Raw genomic sequence first — 21,707 nt, 5'->3', positions numbered from 1 at the left:
AATTTAAATTAATAGTAGTGTTAAATAGTTAGGTATGAAATACATTTTAGTATACGAAGTAAAGGCATTAAAGATAGAACTAGGACTAGTTTATAAACTGACGATATGAGGGAAAGATACAAAATATTTATAGAATACATCCAACATTTAAGCTTAAAAATTAAATATGTAAACTATAACAAAGAAAAAACCTTGATTAAAAAAACTGATATTTACACGATTTATTTATACAATATCATTACATATTTATTTTATGTTGAACTACATTACAAAAATAATTCTTATAATAGTTTGATGATTCTATAATATAATTACATATTCAAAAGCGAACTTAAAGAATGAAATAAAAAATCACAGCAAAGTTAATAATCCCCTATCTAATATTTGTATTTCCACATTCCGATTGACTATAGGCATGCTAACTTTTAGTGGTTTATCGTATAATATGATGCATTTTTATTTGCCGATGACGTAGGTGGAGTTACGCTGAAAATTATTTTTTAATCCTATCTATGCTTTATAACAGTCACTAAAATGGTGTCGTGTCTTACATACCTTTACAATAATTCTTAATTATAACAATTGTAATTAAAATTCGTAATTTATTAGGATAAAATTTTATTTTAACGCATGCAATGCTTATCTACACATCAACATCTTAACGAGCTATTCACATGAAACCCGCTTTTGTACTCGGTACAAATTATATCAAACAAAAATTAATGGACGTCAACGCTTACAATAATCTTTAAAGTTTAGGCTGATGTTTGGTAACTACAAGTGTCTATTAAGATGACCTAAAATATAAAAAAAAAATGTTTTTATGTCAAAGTCTGATGACACAAACGAAAGTAACCATATAATTACGATCTTAAATTTCGTAGAAGCTGTTTTGATTAACTATTTGGATTAAATACTCGTATATTATCAAAACATGTAACGCTGTCTGTTAGTAGATCCTTAATCGAGTTTCATTCGATAAGTCGACGGAATATGCTCAAAGTTTGTCCATAAATGGCGCATTACTCGTTGCCCGCCATAAATATTCATTTTCGGCAAAGCGAGAGGAAGTTTTCTGGGTTCTCAGCGCTTCAATTCGAAGTATCGGAATATTAGCGAATTTATGATCAAAATTGATGCGACGGTACCACAAACTTTTTTTTCAGTATCGTTTAGTGAAGCAACATTCTAATACACTTCCTTACTGTCGAATATTATGTATCTATTCTTGTAGCAGTAAGGCTATAATAGCCAATACATCCTATTAATCATAACACGATGATATTCTTAGACTAAGCCAAGTGTTAACATTATGTAATTTTGATACTCATGTTTTTTTTTCTATCAACAATTTATATAGGACGTATTTATATTGTTAACTTGATAATAAGATGTCTCTTATTATATTTATATAATGCTGTCGCATTCACAATGGCATTTAGCTTCGATTGTTTATAGTCTAATTTTAATATGAATACACTAAGTTTGTCGAGACTGTCTGTACACTATAATGAGTGTTACTACTTCACTCTCATAGAAGTCTGGTTACAGTAGAGACTCTTCGAGGCGTTCGCGTTCGTACCATCAATCACTTTCGTACACAGTTGAGTTAGAGCTCTTGCGGCGGCTGTATGGTGAGCAGAACTCGATCCTGGTGTCTGGCAACCAGGTGTACGCAGCGCGTTCCGAAGACGCACTAGAAATGAAAAAATTTAATATTAGTTTCAAATTAAAGCAAATCTATACTATTAATAATATTATAAAGAGGAAAGATTTGTTTGTTTGTTTGTATTGAATAGGCTCCGAAACTACTGAACCGATTTGAAAAATTCTTTCACTGTTTGGAAGCTACACTGTTCCCAAGTGACATAAGCCATAATCTTTTTTGAAAAAAAATAGGGATCTTTACTAAAACTCCAATAATGTAACCCAAGGTGTAAAAAATTGCCAAAAATATTCTTTACATCGCGTGCCCTGCGAAAACTATTGATGATAGAATAAAATAATGTACTACGACTTTGTAGAACACATTATTATTTACAAAAAGTGTCGTGACAGCATATGTCTAACTATTATAGTTATGCCGCAATAAGTGTATTCGGTAGGCAGCGGCTTGGTACTGCCCCTGGCATTGTTGAAGTCCATAGGCTACGGTAACCACTCACCATCAGGTGGGCCGTATGCTCATCTGTCTACAAGGGCAATAAAAAAAAGTGTTCTTTTATTTAAAAAAATAAAACAATGTCAAATATCGTTGAAATTTTTGTTAAAGACCCGAGCGGAGCCGGAGCTGGCCGCTAGTATAATATATAAATATAAAATTATTTCTCTCTCCATTTTCAAATTATTAGTCCCGTTCGTCAACAAATAGGTCGATATATTTTATGAAACAAGGGTCTATATTAAGACCAAACTAGCGCACATACCCGGTTAAACTTACGGCAGCTGTTGAAACTAAACGGAATTATTGACTTGTCAATTTGCTTAATTGACCTACGAAATAACGCCTAATAGACTTGCGACAATTTAATGAACCTACATTTAACTCGTTCCTTGTTCCGCGTCCAATTAACTTAACGAAATTCAAAAGCAACTCTGGAATACTATGTTCTCTTAATGGTATCCGAATTGAACGTCAACGTGTACTAACAATCGGTGCATGTTCAGTGGACACAACAAAGGCGTAACCAGACCAAGAGAACTTACGTATTGTAATGCATTTGCAAAACGCTCAAGTATCTTTGGTTGCTCACAGCTAAATAAGCACTGAGACTGAGAACTAGGAAGGTGCAGTCCCAATGAACGTTCAAATGCAATGAAAATTTAATGTATTCGCGCCTTTGAGCGCCATCCACGACTCCTACGGGCACTTGAATAAACAGAAGTACTATTTATCTTGAGCCAACGTAAAGTATGTTGTTTTAAAGAGAACCCCTATAGATCTAAGGTCAACGCTCTTGGCGCTCCTTGTGTTAAGAGGTTATGGTTCAACACCATCCTACACAGGTCAAAATGGTGGTGTGTTTAGAAATTACATAAACAATGACATTGGTAAGACAATTTAAAAATATCATTGACTAGATCTGTAATAGGGTATATTCAGTATTCAAAACTGGCATATTGGTACCATATCTTTAGTATTGGTGTTTTTCTTTCTTTCATGCAAAAAAATATTGTGACCGAATAACCGTACTCTGTGACCGAATATCCTTTAAGTCCTTCGGTCATATTTTACAGTTCATTAGCCAAAGATACAAGATTTCTTTATTTGTATCTTTGATATTAACACTTATTTTATTCCCAACAGCGCTTTTATTATTCGTTTAAAATATCCAATATATATATATTTTTTATATAAACTACTAAAGTATTTGCAATTCAAAACAAAACGAACAAACTTTACGAAAGTAAGAGTGCTTTTCAAATTATGAACAACGTAGTTGTTTTTTCTTTCCGAGGGATTTTTTACCGTTACATTTAGGGGAAAAATATAGCAGAACAAACTTCGTGGTTCGATTATTATTTTTGGAAAACTTCCAATGTAAATGTTGTTTCAAGTTACGCTGTACCTATTAATGGACGTATAATTTGGCATTAAATGTTAGCAATAACGGACACAAGTAGGACACTATCAAAAGGAAATGAAGGCGACGCGAGTCTCCAACGAAATCCAATTTGAAATAAGTGCCTGCTGAATTAATCCGGCCACTTTGAGCGGGCCGGATGAAATTTCTGGTATTTTTCACGTCTAGCAATAAAAACGAGGGCTCGACGCGGGAAAAAGATGAGTAATAGTCACCCTCAGCATCGAGGAACTGCGAGGAATAATAATATTATGCTCGTACGATAGAAACCTTTTTTAATCCGGTAGTGTGTGGAGGGCGCCGAAAGCGATATTGGCTGGACGAAGTGGACTGCTGACTCGACATTACTTGACGTCTACCCTAACGAATGTAGGGTGAAACGAGTGTCAAACAGTCGGCTTCTATGATGGAATGCAGACATTACTATAAACGTCTGTGTTTAGACACGAATATTTCTTTCGAGTTAATATTAATAAAGAGAAGTGAGTTGTTTTTGATATTATCTGTTAATTTTAAAATGATGAACAAACAGAACCCAAAACATGCCTACAGATAGAGTCATTGTAATTCAATAATATGTTACCGTCGGTAACCAGCGTATTTTTTCTTTTATAATTTTTTTGTTTGTTTGAAAATGTGGATTGACTATGTTAATGAATAATAAAAAGTTTAACGTTCAGACCTTCTGTAGCATAGATATTTAAATGGCCTTATTATTGATTTCTCGAATATCATGATAGCATTTACACTTTAAGCAAGACTATTATTGTGATCGTCCGTCTAATTGTATCTATCGGTTTTCAAAACGCATTTCAGATAAAATTTGCGTGTAGCATATCACATAACAGCTACTAATTTCGCGAATGATAGACAAATGAAGAGACCGAAACACGTTATTAATCTTCACACATTAATTAGCATCACAAGACACGTTCAAAGACCGAGGTTATAATTCTAGGGTCAGCAGACTAAAGCACATAAGTCAAAAAACTCTACTTTACAGGAATTAAAAAAAACTATTTAGAATCTTATACATTAACAAACTTAATAATGTTTATTTGAATTATATAAGTCTATAACACTAACTTATTATTAAAATTAAATATTTTAAAGTAAATGTGATTATTTAATAATTAGATGACTTAAGTTATAAGGAACACAATAATAGTATGAGTTAAGTGAAAAAGATCAACAATTAAGATATATATTATAATAATATAAGTCATAAATATAAATAACAACTCAATGTTTAATTAAAATTCTTCTTCTTCATCGACTTCTAAAATATCTGGATCAGTATTTCGTAAAGTTTCCAACGTGGGAAGACTTATGTAAAATTCATGGAAAATATCTAGTATTAAAGGGAGCAGCGAAATTAAATCATTTTTTTTCTCGATGGATATGGGTAATGGCTGTATAGATATTATATCATCAGTTTGAGAACCCCCATGGATGATCTCCTTTTCATAGCAACTGTCTTTATAAAATTGTCACTTTCATCTAACTGTTTCATTAAACATCCTCGGCAGACAGGTTCACGTTTACCATGCACAGTAAAAAAGGTATTTTTATGTCTTCATTCTAAGCTTTTGCTTTTCAGGTTCAATAGCTCGTATTCTTAGCTTAGTTTTATCTTGAATTTCCATTAAAGACGCCAAGTATGCAGATCCTTTTGCATATGACCCCATTTGCCAATATTCTGTAAATATGGCATGCCTATCAGTTAATGGTATACGTTCTTTACATTTCATTCTGCAAACAGGTAACTCTTTCAAATTCAAAATTATTTATTTCAACTTAGATGTCAGTATGACACACTTGTTGAATGTCAAAATATAAATAACAATGTTATCTCTACCACCGGTTCCAAAAAAAGCCACAGTCCTGAAAAGAACCGGCGAAACAAACTCAGCGGGCTTTTTTTTTTGTTTTTTCTCAAATATATTTTGTTTCATAGTGCGATCTGATATACATTTTCCTTTAAAAGTTTTGTATGCCTGTCCTAAGTTACGTTTTATTTATTTTTTCTCTTTTTATAGTACGTATACTCTTTTTTGGATTTATTTTTTCTCTTTTTATAGTACGTATACTCTTTTTTGGAGACACATAGGATTCATTGAAATTTCATCACAAGTACTTGAACTTGATGTGATTGGAAGTCTCGGTAATTCATAACATTGATCTCGTACAGAATCATCACTAGAGAAGTCAAGTACAGAATAGTATGTTAAACTACTGACTTGACCTGATGATGTTGACGGTATAGGATCATCTACTACTAGGTTCTCTGTGTTCAAAATCGACTGTTGATTTACATTTTCTAAAAAAGGACAAGACAATTATCTATTTATAATGATATAATATTGATATAATTACGTAATTTGCAAATCATAATTTTGAAGATATGTGAAAATATACCTTCATTGCTTTCCAGATGAGTGGATAACGCCATTTCAACTAATTTCTTGCCTCTTTGAATATTCATCTTAAATAATTAAAATACTTAAGCACTCACACACAACTAACCAACAAACTGTGCACAATCGACAACATTAGTAAATTAAAACCACTTACCGAAGTATTGTTTACGTTATAAATATTTTTAAGTAACCACTTTCTCTAAAGAAATGTTACATTTTGATGTTCTTTATAACATAAGTCAGACTTCTTACGATAATAACTTTGTACTTATGGTGTTCCTTAGAACATAAGTCCAGTTATGTTTTTTAGTTCGTTTGATTATATTAGGATTTGATAAGGTTGATACAGAACGCCGCTTGAATACGCCATGAAATACTTGAGTTTGATTTATGTGCTTTAGTCAGATTGTGTGTTGAGCAAAATGTAAACCGATGATGTAATAAAAAATAAATTGAAATTTTTGACTTATGTGCTTTAGTCTGCCGACCCTAGAATTATTCGAAGCTCTAATTGTCAGTCTGGCTTTAACATTCAAAAACTTGTTTAATTACAAATTCGGATGAATACTTGCTCTGTCTTGAAGCGGTTACCAATAATTACGACTGTTAAATAATTTACAGTCCGATTATTGTGCTGTGGTAAGGTACCGTGTATTTTAATTTAAACCTCTTCAAAAAAGAAGTAGGATCTCAATTCGACTGTATTTTTTTTAAGTCAACCTCAGAATTTATTTTCGGTGAACCGATTTTGATGATTCTTTTATTTGAAAGCACATGTTTGTCGTTTTATCCAATTTAAATTTTATCAATATTTGATCAGTATTTTTTAAATTATGTTAATATCAAATTGCCTTCGAGTTTGTATAAGACTTAATAAAACTTTGTATTATGTAGTAAAGCAAAACAGCCAAAATTTCGTTTGGTTTATTTCAAACTTATCAATAACATTGTTTTTTAGTTGGTATTTGAAAAGGATGGTATACAGAACCTTTTTTTTTATATAATCTTGCCCATGAAATTGCGAACACAGTTGTACTGTAAAATTGAGATTTTGAAATGTTCATAGGTCGGTTTCCGCATTTTCGTTGTTGATGTCTATGGGCTCCAGTACCACTTTATACAAGCTCGAACTTAGTATACAATTGTGGTTTTAATAATTTCAAGTCTCGTGGTGGGTGGCGATAGCCGTATTTATCCTAACTGGCTTACTCACGAACCAGTGATGTTAAATAGCCATTTAAAATAATCAAGTCGAGTATTTTTCGAAAGATTTTATATATCTACTCAATCTATGAACATGAAATCTTAAGGTTTTCGTGAGATAACTTAAGCGACTGCGAGCGATTCCATGTAAATTAACAGATAAGCTTTATGTTTTTTTTTTTACTGTAGGTACGTGTTAATTAGACAAACCCGTCTTTATGAGCATGATAACAATGATTCAAATTCAATGATTAAGAAATCAGAATCAGAATGATTAAGAAATAAGACGACTTAAGAAAGTCTTGATTAAAATTTGGTTCTAAGGAAATAACTTGAATTTTTTTGTTACGAACGTTAAATAAACACACTAGGTTTCCCTTTTTGAGACGGGCAAGAGATTAAAATGCAAACTCTCTCGGGTATCGATGCTATGAATAGGTTATTAACAATTTAATGATTAAAAAAAGTATAGCGTCATACTTTTATATTTAAATAGTTTACCAAATATAGTATCGCTTTCAATTATCAAAGTAAATGTATCGAATAGATATGTGATCGTACTTTTGTTGACTATGGCCTAACTCTTACATTGGTTGTACACGGAAGTCCAAAATGGATATCAGCTCGGGATAATATAAAGAATACTGAGTATTCTCGTTTTGTAGTCGTCGTGGCCTAACGGATAAGACATCCGGTGCATTCGTGTTGAGCGATGCACCGGTGTTCGAATCCCGCAGGCGGGTACCAATTTTTCAATTGAAATACGTACTCAACAAATGTTCACGATTGACTTCCACGGTGAAGGAATAACATCGTGTAATAAAAATGAAACCCGCAAAATTATAATTTGCGTAATTACTGGTGGTAGGACCTCTTGTGAGTCCGCGCGGGTGGGTACCACCACCCTGCCTATTTCTGCTGTGAAGCAGTAATGCGTTTCGGTTTGAAGGGTGGGGCAGCCGTCGTTACTATACTTTAGACCTTAGAACTTGTATCTCAAGGTGGGTGGCGCATTTACGTTGTGGATGTCTATGGGCTCCAGTAACCACTTAACATCAGTGGTGGGCTGCGAGCTCGTCCACCCATCTAAGCTATTAAAAAAAAAAGAGATTTTTTTGTATTTTTTTTTTTACTTCATTTAAATAATTTAACGCAAAAAGTTTCTCATCAACAGTCCATACTCGATACAGTCATACAAACAAACTGAAAATTTTGTAGATTTGAAGTTTGGAAACTAAAATATAAGCATCATTTGATAATACATATTTTCTTAAAATCCCAAAAATTATTATATAATAATATTATACTTCTGCTAAAGATATATAATAACGTAGATTAATATGTTTACTGTATAATAGAAGTTGGAATCTAATTTACGATTCTAAACGACTTTACTAGTTAACTGTAGGAAGCAGTCCAATAGTTAGATTGCTTACGCCAACAACTTTGTGCCTTACCACCTGCTTGTAAACTACAAACTAGATCGGTTAGCACCTCGGCTTAACACTAGCGTGAACATTTATTACTTGGATTATAGTTTATTTTTTTGTACTGTTAATAAGAATGTGTTTTAACTCCAATTGAAACATTTTTTCTAGGAGAATTTTTTCAACTTTAATATCATATTATTATTTTTTTACTGGTGATAGGACCTCTTGTGAATCCGCACGGGTAGGTACCACCAGCCTGCGTATTTCTGCCGTGAAGCAGTAATGCGTTTTGGTTTGAAGGGTTGGGCAGCCGTTGTAACTATATTTGAGACCTTAGAACTTATATCTCAAGGTGGGTGGCGCATTTACGTTGTAGATGTCTATAGGCGCCAGTAACTACTTAACACCAGGTGAGCTCGTCCACCCATCTAAGCAATAAAAAAAAAATGTTTTCTTTGTTTGTATGAATCTAACTGATTTATTTTGTATAATAATAGTAAGAAACAAATACATTTTAGTTTTTTCGTTTTCATTTTCAGTTCGGAGTCTCGCTGTTAGAAATGTTTCGAAAGAATCTTGAATTTCTGCGTCTACAGCACCTTTAAAACCAAACCCGTAGTTTATTAGTGCTCTCGAGGATACTCAAGCTGCTTCTTCAAATAGCTTAACAACAAAACATTACCAGGAAACCATAAAACGAAAGGAGGTAATGCACACTAATACTACGGTGGCATAAGTCGGTGTGGCGAGAATTGTCTGTACAAACACACCCGATGCAGTCAAAATGGAAAGCCCATTGTGTCAGAATGTATTCATTTGTATGGCAAGCCTAATATTGACAGTACAGAACTCGTTTGCGTCTGCGTAAACACTGAACCGCGCCGAATTACCGAGCGTGTGCTATTACGTGATTAAAATGACTCGCTTTTTCGTTTTTTTTTTTTTTATGAATGAAATGAAAATTTTGGTTAAGTTATGTATGTATTCATTTAAAAAATAATAAAGTATTCGTTCTAAATTTATTAATGTATTTGACTTTATTCGAATTCATTTTAAATCATAAGCGGCCGTAATTGGAGATTTTGGTAAAAGTCATAAGTGCCTATTCTACGTTATCCTCAATTCTGGATCTTCAGCTATTACTTCGATCGAAAAGAAAAATGTATGGGAATAATACTTTTTAGTGACAATGAAATGTTCTTATTTCACTTTTGAAAGTACGCTTAAAAATGTTTTGATGAAAAAAAAGTCATGTTTTCTGTTTGAAGTTAGTTCAGAAGTTGTAACTAAAGGAATTTTATCAAGAATAAAGATGTTACGATAACGCGCTTTCACATGTTTGTTTTTTTAGCGCATATCCGATCGCTTGTCTAAATTTTTTTCTAAAATTTTGATAATGAGCTTCTTGCCCCTATGCTGTGATGTGTTTATCGTATCTGTACTACAACACTACTGTACGCGAGAACTAGTATCTATAAAATTAGAAGCCTTTAAGTTTATGTATTGGAAGTGATAACCACAATTTTATTTTAAAATTGAAAGTCTAAAACAGAAATACATAACATGTTAACTGTTACTGAGACCTTAGAACTCATGTCTCAAGGGGGCGGCATTTACGTTGTAGATGTCTATGGGCTTCAGTGATCGCTTACCATCAGGTAGGCCGTGAGCTTTTCCACACAGCTAAACAATAAAAAAATAATTAACACGTATTTTGTACAAAATTGAAGTCTACACAAATAAGCTGTTGTTAAAATACATGCCCATTCAACATGATACAAATTTTAATGGCCCGTTTAATTTTTACTAACAAGCTCGATAGAAACGGAATTCTATATCAGGTGGACTAATGAAATAGGATCGTTAAAGTGAAATAAAACGTAATCTCGACTTCCTTTTAAACGACGTAAAATTTTCGTGTAAATTAATGCGAAGTCAATTTTGGTAGAACGACTTTGGTGGTCCGTGTATATGTATAGTGAGTGCGTCTTCTTTGCGTGAATCGTTTCTTTCCCTCTATCGTAGTCAGAGGTACACAAACTTTTTTGTCCCCACTGTCTACTTAGGAACCGTTTTTTAATTCTGATACTCACTTTAGGAACCACTGAAGTAAATCAATATTCGGATTGTTTTATTGGAACGAAGTTCCTTACGGCAGGCTTGGAGGAGATAGGGATTTTGCTGCGCGACCGAACTGAAAAAAATCTGATAGTAAAAACCGCAAGAAAAAGTCCGTGGAATAAGGCCTTGTTTTCCGCACAGCGATTTTTTTTTATTTTTTTTATTGCTTTTTATGGATGGACGAGCTCACAGCCCACCTGATGTTAAGTGGTTACTGGAACCCATAGACATCTACGACGTAAATACGCCACCCACCTCGAGATATAAGTTCTAAGGTCTCAGTATAGTTACAACGGCTACCCCACCCTTCAAACCGAAACGCATTACTGCTTCACGGCGGAAATAGGCGGGTTGGTGGTACCTACCCGTGTGGACTCCCAAGAGGTCCTACCACCAGTAATTACGCAAATTATAATTTTGCGGGTTTCATTTTTACTACACGATGTTATTCCTTCACCGTGGAAGTCATTCGTTAACATTTGCTGAGTGCGTATTTCATTAGAAAAATTGGTACCCGCCTGCGGGATTCGAACACCGGTGCATCGCTTCATACGAATGCACCGGAAGTCTTATCCTTTAGGCCACGAGGACTTCACTCACTCACTTTAGGAACCACTGAAGTAAATCACTATTCGGATTGTGGATCAGCAGTATTGGATTTTTCAAAACTAGTTTATTTTCAGAAACTTGTTTTATTATTTTAATATATGAGTGCTTAATTGATTTTGATATTTTAGAATATATTTTTTTATCATAATTATATTCCATGAGTTTGAACGAAAATATACAGATATCAAAAATGGGTTCGTCATCTATGTTTATCTCTTTTGTTTCATATTCCTGTATGTATTCATGTTGTAAATTATATATTTAAAATGAATATGTATTATAAAAAATAGAATTATGCTTTGGAGTAATATTTTTTAAGATATAAAATGTGGAAAAAAAAGCTTGGCCAGGGTGTTCTTTTAGCATGTAGCAGGCAGTTAAAACTAATTAGAGTCTTTGCTTGGCCCTTTGTGTGTTCGACTATTCATTTGAATGGAATTTTCTGTCATGACTTAAGCAAGTGAGGTGTTCGCTCACGCTGCTTGCACACACACATAAACTGTAGTCAAGTAATCAAATCCCCTTTCTATAGGATAGCCGTCAAAGCAGCGTGGTATGTGCGGAATGTAGATTTTCACGATGATCTCCAATTAGAACCGATATGTAAGTATTTGAAAATAGCGTCACAACCCTTCTATTAAAAAACGTCACAATTGCCCTCTTAAGGTGACCGACTCTAACTACATATCCGACTAGACGATGGGGTACAAAACTTTTGTTTTTGTTATTGCTTAAATGGTCGGATGAGCTCACGGCCCACCTGGTGTTCAGTGGTTACCGGAGCCCATGGACATCTACAACGTAAATGCCGAAATCCATCTTGAGATATTAGTTCTAAGGTCTTAGCATAGTCCAACAGCTGCCTCCACCCTTCAAATCGAAACCCATTACTGTTTCACGGCAGAAATAGGCAGGGTGGTGGTACCTACCCGTGCAGACTCACAATATGTGTTACCACTAATAATTACGCAAATTATAATTTTGCGAATTTTATTTTTATTACACGATGTTTATTCCTTCACCGTGGAAGTCAATCGTCAAAATTTGTTAAGTACGTATTTCATCAGAAAAATTGGTACCTGCCCGTGGAATTCAAACACCAGTACATCGCAAGATACGAATGCACCGGAAGTCTTATCCTTTAGGCCACGACGACTTCATAAAATCTCATGTCATGTTGAGTGCTCCAGATCCACTCTAGGTACTTTTAGATTTTCCAAACACCGTTCCCATCGAACTCGTCGATTACGACGAATATCCGCGATTCCGATCCGGTGGTACCTAAATTTAGCGAAGCACTTGCTAACATTTGTAAGTTGTCGTGGCCTAAAGGATAAGACGTCCGGTGCATTCATAAGCAGCGATGCACCGGTGTTCGAATCCCGCAGGCGGGTACCAATTTTTATAATGAAATACGTACTCAACAAATGTTCACGATTGACTTCCACGGTGAAGGAATAACATCGTGTAATAAAAACCAAACCCGCAAAATTATAATTTGCGTAATCACTGAGGGTAGGACCTCTTGGGAGTCCGCACGGGTAGGTACCACCACCCCGCCTATTTCCGCCGTGAAGCAGTAATGCGTTTCGGTTCGAAGGGTGGGGTAGCCGTTGTAACTATACTGAGACCTTAGAACTTATATCTCGAGGTGGGTGGCGCATTTACGTTGTAGATTTGTAGATGTCTATGGGCTCCAGTAACCACTTAACACCAGGTGGGCTGTGAGCTCGCCCATCCATCTATACAATAAAAAAATTAAAATTACAAGTCCTAGGGCCTAGGCTTAGGGCTAATTACCAAATTCTCTCAGATTGAGCTCGTGAGATCACCTACCTGTCCGAGCGTAGCTGCAAATAGCCCTTAGGTTACTAGCGATTAATTAGGAAAAATAATTTTAACTTTTATTCTTATAAAGAAAATCGATAACTCTATACTAGAATGACGCTAATAATACTTACAAGATAAATCAGCATAAATGGGAACCTTCGAACAAAATTTTGAAAGTAGGTCGGAATTTAATAAAAAAATTCTCCACGTTTCAAACGAGAAACTAGCAATTTAAATTTAAATCAAAATCAACAGACGATAGGGGTTAAACATTCGGTCGGTCAATGGCTTGGGAACACCAATTTGAGCGATTCACGAAATCGGCACGCCGCCCGAAATTTATAGATAAAAGCATTGTAAATTACAGTTTGCGTTTCCCGTTTTCAAATACACCGGGTGATTGTAATACGCATGGGTAACTGATACGGGGTTGATTGCATTGTTGGGCGTAACCGATCACCATGGTTTCGTGTAATCAGATTTATAGTCATTTTTTTGGGCTCGTGATTTACATTTGCATTTGCATTTTTACATTGATTGTCTTTTAAAATTTAGCAATTTTTTAAAATTTATTTCGACCATTACTGCTATTACGAAATATATTTTTTTGTAATTTTTTTGTCATTGAGGATTGTAAACCAAGAAGTGATTATTTTAAGTAGCAAATGAAATGATAGATCATTAAAACATAATTTTTTTGAATAATTTCATTAATTAAATTGGTTTGCCTGTTTTAAATTGGTTATTTTCTAGTATCATCTTATAAATTCAATAACTAGCTTGATGAGAACAAATTATATCTGGATGTAAACGAATGTTCTAAGCTAATAACATTACCATTCTGTGGATTTGATTGAATCCGCAAATAACTTCCCATCGTGTTCTAGAGATGTGGGTATTTCAGGATTATCGATAATTTTAAAGTCTAAAAATATTTTTATCATAATCACTCAGTGCCTATTTTTATTTATTTCGATCGAAAAAATAATTATAATGGCGTTCAAATTTATCATGCAAAGGCGGTTTCACCGCAAGGTCTACCACTGGTTTAGAGTTCATCTATATTGTCTAAAATCAATGCGGTCATCTACACTTTTTCTCGAGGTCTTTATTGTCATCCTACCATCTAATTTTCGAATTAACACACTCGTATTTTCACCGTTTTTTCTGAGCTCTACGAGATGTACTTTTTCTTCAAGTTTGGAGGGAGTAGTTACCAGTAGATAAGGGCTCGGCTGTGTCCCCGGCAACGTTGACGCGAATAAGCGGCGGTAAGCAATCGGTGGGCCTTATACTCGTCTGCTTACAATGCCAATGGAAAGAAAAGTTAACCTGGTGTTAAGTAGTACCTAATATAAGTCGATATATATGACGAGGCAAATGCTACCATTCGCCCACAATAATGTTACGCGCTGGGGTTCGGGATAAATAAAACTTCTACCGAAGTACAAATTAATACTCTATTTAACGCCCAGAGCAGTTTTACTGGTGGTAGGACCTCTTGTGAGTCCGCGCGGGTAGGTACCACCACCCTGCCTATTTCTGCCGTGAAGCAGTAATGCGTTTCGGTTTGAAGCTTCGATCAATAATATTATTGATCGAAGGTTTGAAGGGTAGGGCAGCCGTTGTAAAACTACACTTGAGACCTTAGGACTTATATCTCAAGGTGGGTGGCGCATTTACGTCGTAGATGTCTATGGGCTCCAGTAACTACTTAACACCAGGTCGATACGATATCCCTAAAATTATCGAGAGCATCTCGATAGGTTGAGTAGTTTCGATATGTGGTTCCGCTATTTGATAATAGATAGCGTTGTACTTCTTGAACGCTCTCGTTTTCTAGTTCTTTTGATATTCGTTTCTGCTATTCGACAACAGATGGCTATACTCTTACCGGCATAACAATAATAAAGTAGAAGTCTATGGAAAGGTATTGTTTCTGTAAAAATGTTTGTCTTACCCTTAAATTCGAACATCGGAATGGTTCAACCATTTATTATATGCTTAATTTGGTTTAGCTAATTTAAATTTATTGGGAAAATCACGATAAGAAATGGTATTATACTTAAAAAAAACTGTCTCAAAATCTTAATCGTGGCATAAACATAACAGGTACAATACAAATAAATAAAAAAATACCTTCTCAGCTATCTACGCTTGAAGTATACAGATTTGTAACTGTTATTTCAGCCTATAAAACATCTTATTTCATAGATCGAAATGCTATGAATAAATCACGCAAAATGAAAGTGGTAATAAGTTAGTGAAGGTAATAAAAGAAACCAATTTGCATCAGTAACAGCTTGCACGTTTGGATTCTCAATCAATGTCTAGTCTCTGCTGAATTGAATAAATTTTTCTATTTAAATGAACATCGTAGATTGGTAGTTTTGTTCGACAGCTGAAGATTAAACATTAAAGAAAATGTTCGAACGTTTTTTTTATTGTTCTAGAGGAGCAGACTGGATTATAGCTCAGCTATTGTTGAATGCATACAAGAGTCTGTAGACGTCACAACTCAAATTCCACCTTATATTAAGAGGTCGAAGTCATGTTTTCAAATAACAGATGTGCCATCCTTTAAAAAAAATTTGGTATAAATAATCAGAGAGTTCTAAGGCAAAAAAGTTTAGCCTTTTTATAATTAGGGTGTTTCATAGATTACGATTGTAAAACAGTAGATGTGACAGAACAATGTATTATTATTACTAACAAGTTCCGCTTCTACATTTAATTAACATATTAGGACTGCTCCATTTTATCGTAAGCGTTTCCTATTAATGTAAAACAAAATATTATCACCGTAGTGAGTTATCTCACAGGTGAATCATAAAATACATTTGTTCGTTTTTTGTCATAAAAAGGTAAATCAAATAAGTTGTATCGACATCGAGTAATATAAACTGTCACGTCACTATCGAGAGGAAATGACATAGTGCGTGATATGCGGAAACGTATTTAATGAAAGGCGAGGGGTTCTCGCTGTGCGTGGGTCTGCACTAGCGCAAACTTTGTAGTTCGTTTCCATTGTTTAGCGAATTGTTTCCAATATAACAATGCGACATTATTGTGTTCTGGGTATTAGAAAAGTTATTTCGCGACAACTGAGATAAAAAAAATCAAGCATTACATTCAATCAAGAGGGGAGACTTCATGTCATTAATCTTAATATTTCGGCCAAATTAAATAGCAAATATACACATTCGTTAGTTACGCTTTATTTCGAATTTATAAACTGTTTCTCACAATTTTCTCCTTTCATTTAAATTTATTCGTGTAATATCTATTATCAAATCAGTTGCAAGACAATTGGCATCCTGAGTAAATCTTCATCTGCACGTAGATATTTGATTGGCAGGACAAAGCCATTCAGAATGTTCTTGATACCATTGTAAGGTTTCTCCGAATAGGTGTCCATAGATTCTCAACAATGTTTTTGTTTTTAATTATTTTTTATTTTCACAGCACGAGCAAATAAGCTAACGATTTTATTTTCCGGGCAGAGCTTTAAAATCAATTCAGTAACGGCAAATTATTTTAAAAACTTCACACACTAATCATCTTAGTAAATCATGTTTGAAGGAATTGTAATGAGAATGAAATATCTTAACAAATCGTCGGAGCATCATTAATAGTGTCGGATATAATTAGAGACGTGAATGAAATGTTTCTTCTTAAACGACCTTTAAAATTTTCTCGGATTAAGTCACTCAAAATTGTTGTTGGTTAAAAAATTGGTTAAATTGTTGACGTCAATATTTTCACAAACTTAAGACGATGTCGACCAAAGAAAATCATATTAATCTTTGTAATATATATTTAATTATGAAGTTGCCATTTTATAATACTGGCGATTTGAAGCATATTTTATGTATGGCTGGATTAATGAATACTAAATTAAAATGGATTTTATTTAAAAAGTATATAATTTTTTACTGACTAATACTTTGTGTTTACTACATTTCTATTATTTTCATCAACATGAACATGATAAAGGTATCAGTAATTTTAGAATACGAGTGCAGCGTGGTAGCAATGTTGCACAAAGGGCTCACAAAATTAATGGCGTGTTTTTTTTAGGATTGTAGGATTACTGTTGGCCCGGAGGCCTTTCTAGTTTCACCAGGACATGTGGGCGAGCAAAGGCTCAGCCAGGAAGGATTAATGACGTGTACGGAGTGAGTGCTACAAACGAACGCGCGACTCTTTATTGCTATTAATGGCTTCGACATGGAAATTTTGATTCAAAAGTGAAGCCCGTGGTCGCCCGAAAACTAAATTCAACAACGATTAATGATTACGTAGACGGACAAACGTCTGACCTTGTGCTAAGCCCGTATTTAGATCTGCGCTTAAGTCTCAAAATCACGGCTATTGTGTTTATGAAGAACAAAACACAATCGTCGCGATTATTTTGCGGCTAGATTATGCAATACTCTATTCCAATTACGAAGTCCAATGAGACAGATGTTATTATTATGTTATTGTGTGTGTGAATTAATTGTATGATTTAGATTGATTGCGTATTTTTTAAATGATGTTTACAACCATGAACAAATAATGATTACTAGATGATGACTAGGGTTTTTTTTTTGATAACGCCATCTTGTTGTGTCTTTAAAGCGGTTAGTTGCCCTCAATTTAGACAAATAGTATTATTATTCGCCAATAGATGTCGGGAAGAGTTGATTATTGCAAACACGAATAACACAACATGTTCTGAAAATAAATCGTAGCTAGATCGATTTATCGCCCCCGAAATCCCCTGTATACTAAATTTTATGAAAATCGTTGGAGCCGTTTCCGAGATTCAGATTATATATACATATATATACAAGAATTGCTCGTCGAAATTTTTAATCGTTACCGTATCGTGTGGGATTGTGTTCTTCGAAAGATATGGATTACAAGACAAGTTATATGCCAATTTATTTTGAATCAGTTAAACCGGGTCATGTGTAGTATGACGAGTTTAAAATGATTCGTGGCTGTCTGAGCTATATCCGTTTCAATAAAATTCGTTTAATTAAGCCCCAATTTATTTCAAAACTCATTAGATTATGTTTGTACAAACTTGATTGCCGCAGATGAACTTAGAGCTCACCGAGTGTTAAGTGGCTACCTACCTAGTGTACCTATGACCGTTTTATTTTTGTCTTTATTATCACCATGGTAAGTAGTCGCCATCGCTTGTAGATATAAATTTTGCCCGGGGGACAGCTGAGCTACTACCCATTGGTAAGGAAGGGTCACAATGGTCGCAATTTAAAAATGCAGAAAAGCCGATGATGACACCTGAGTCTACGGCTCATCATTCCTTCTGATCATCTGGCAACCCTGTCATTGAATTGCAATTTTTTTATTTTTTTCCTACCTATGCTGATAGCCTTGAGAGGCTATTTCACCCTAACATGTAGGTGAACTCACGGGGCTCAAGCCGGAAGTGTTGCTAACACTGGCCCTAGCAAGAGCAGTACTTCGCAGAATCTACCACCGGATCGGAAACGCGACCCACTGAAAATATCCGGCGAGAAACTCAGTGGGCTGTGCCTGTGGGTTAATTCACTCGTCGAGCCCTTCGTCGCAAGCGACGGGTTCGACGAGAACTGTGACCGGATTGCATAATCATGTCATACTTATCTTTCTAGTACTTTTACGATTTAATTTTAATGTCGCGTTTTTTTATTGTCATTATATTATTACCGAGTTCCAAATACTTTATAGTTTTGACGGTCCCAGACGATTGGGGTGTTATTGACAGTTATTCGATATAACACGATATTCGTATTAAATAAGTTTTAGTTATAGTATACTTTTATATTAGACTTTGTTAGAGGTTGAAGCGTTAGTTCTCAGACAAAGCGTAGGTCTTCCATCGACCGGGTGTTTATTATGCTCGGCAGACTGACGGTCTAGATATTGTTGTTCGGAACTTGTATAGTAGTATATCGGCATAAAATACGTATGGCTATCTTGGAAATTTCGGTTGCACGATTCAGATTTTTGGCAGATTTGTTCTATTCTACTATACTTACCGCTAAAAAGATGAATCGAATTTTATAAAATATAATTATAATGTATCATTTTATGGACCATAAAAGAAAGTTTAGCCCAGTAAAACTAGAGCACAAACTGAGTTGCTCTGTTTAGAGAAACAATATTTAAGCTATTGCTTCAACAGTTGTTATGTTTCATATGTTTCAATATTAAAAAAAAAAAACATTTATGTGTCATCTGTTAACTTATAAGCTCTTTAAGATTTATGTCATAAATCATATAGAGGTTACATATAAATAAATATATGTAACCTCTGTATGATTTTCGGTAGGCAGCGGCTTGGCTCTGCCCCTGGCATTGCTGAAGTCCATGGGCGACGGTAACCACTCACCATCAGATGGGCCGTATGGTCGTCTGCCTACAAGGGCAATAAAATAAATAAATGTCCTAATTGAATGTAACATTATTATTAGTTTAAAAATAATCAATGAAATGCAACCAATCATTTCCCAGCGGCAAGCCAATTTCGAAAGCGTACCTACGCCAAAATTGTATTTAGTGAATTCGAAAATCAAACCTGCTTATTATCGTTATTGTTACATTTAGCTAAATAGCCCCGAGCCAAACCTATAATTCGAACGGGGGATTTCGATTTTATCGAAATATTTATATCGAATAAAATCGCACGCTGAGGTTTTGTGATGTAAATTAACCATTTTTATTACATCAAACTAGTTATGTTTGTTGTAATATATCGAAAAAAATCACACAAAGAGCAATGGAGGAGGCTGTTCTCGGAGTGCTTGCTAGATCAAATCAGGAATAAAGATTACGAGGTTAAAGTAGCAATAGGTACGGCAGGTTGGTCGAAGAACAGATGAATGCCAAAATGTCTTCACTGACGACCGCGCATTGTAAGACGTTTTTCTTTATTGCTCAATGGTTAAGTGATTACTGGAGCCCATAGACATCTACGACGTAGATGCGCCACCCACCTTGAGATATAAGTTCTAAGGTCTCAAGTATAACGGCTGCCCCACCCATCAAACCGAAACGCATTACTGCTTCACTGCAGAAATAGGTAGGGCGGTGGTACCTACCCGCGCGGACTCACAAGAAGTCCTACCACCAGTAAAAAACTTGACCAGTAAAAAGACGTACTTGTGTAAGATTCTCATGAAGTGGACAGGCGATACCCTAAAAGTCGCAGGAATCCACTGGACATTATGGGCTAGGCAGAATCAGTCATTGATGATGATAAAGAGGAAAGTATTTTTTAATTGCCTTATGTTTACATATTGTGGATTCCTTGAAATTAATTTGTCCATTGAACTTTTTTTATCATGCTCATAAACGTGGCCGTGAGAATAGCAAACATCCGCTACCAGTAACGGCCCCGTAATTACAATACGATATAATGACCCGTTATGGCCATTAATAATAAAAAAATAAATTCATAAAAATACATTATAAACGATGGACTGACTGCAACAAAATATTATACCGTAATAAATAATGGTACACCCCGATTTTTTGATTTCACTCTGCGCACCCGACACGCGCTTCTAATGCGTAAGCACAACCCTACGCTTAACGTTTTGAATTCAATTCATTGCATATAACAACGCCACAACGAACGGACACTTTCATTGCCCCGCATTCAATTTAAAAACACAAAAAGATACAACAGATTATTATATCTTTCCACATTTAATTGTACACAATGGGTAAACAACAAAAGCGAATGCTAAATTAGAATATGCAACAGTTGCACTCGATTTTATAACAATAGAGACGACACGCCAAAAAATATATATAGAGAAGATTCGTTGCAGTTACGATTTCGTTTGTAACGCATTCGTTCGAATGATAAAAGTAGAAGCAAGTGACTTCGAGCATGTAAAATAAATGAAGATATATTAATCTAATAGTTGGGGTTAAATTGTTATTAAAACTATGATTAATCGTTGATGTTAATAGAAGGCAGATTAAGGATCGGACTACACGCTACGGCTTTCGAAATTAACGGCGGTTAGCCCGTGACATAAGTGTAAATTTATCTTCATCATTAGCACGTTAGTTTCTATCGTGAGACTGTAACTTGGGTTTTATGCGTCACGATGATATTGTTAAATAGGAGGGTCTTTCGTCGAAGTTCCTACCGGGTCCGGTGGAAACTTTGACGTGCAAAGTCGAATCTCGTGTTACGAAAGCGTAAACAAACTATTCGTTAGTAACTAAGGGAAGTTGAGTCGTGTTCGTGTATTTGCCTAAATAAATTTAATGAACCGAGTTGTATCGTAATTTTTGTGTGAAAAGAAAACGTTTGACTTGACTTAATTATATAATTAATATATAATAATAAATATAAATAAGTCGAACATAAAATCAAGCACGTTCATCCGACCCCAATTTAAGCTTCCTTGTGTTCTTGGAACTAGAGACAGACAAAAATACTTATATACGTTTAAATATATATATATATATATACAATAATAAATACCCAGGCATAG

The 21,707-nt window shown here is 34.7% G+C and overlaps 1 protein-coding gene across 1 annotated transcript in view; it reads right to left on the bottom strand.

Annotated features, from left to right (window-relative positions):
- Positions 1-1,557: 1,557 nt before the first annotated feature.
- Positions 1,558-21,707, bottom strand: part of Toll-6 (Toll-like receptor 6) — a 124,459-nt gene continuing 104,309 nt past the window's right edge. Inside the window, exon 2 of the mRNA XM_089737400.1 lies at positions 1,558-1,696. The gene's annotated coding sequence lies outside the window, so the exon portion shown is untranslated. The remainder of the gene's footprint in view (positions 1,697-21,707) is intronic.

Source organism: Bombyx mandarina, chromosome 23 (assembly GCF_030267445.1).
Source record: "Bombyx mandarina strain Sakado chromosome 23, ASM3026744v2".
In the NCBI taxonomy this organism is placed as follows: Eukaryota; Metazoa; Arthropoda; class Insecta; order Lepidoptera; family Bombycidae; genus Bombyx; species Bombyx mandarina.
Note: the sequence above shows the minus strand (reverse complement) of the source record. Positions and strands in the feature narration are given on the sequence as shown.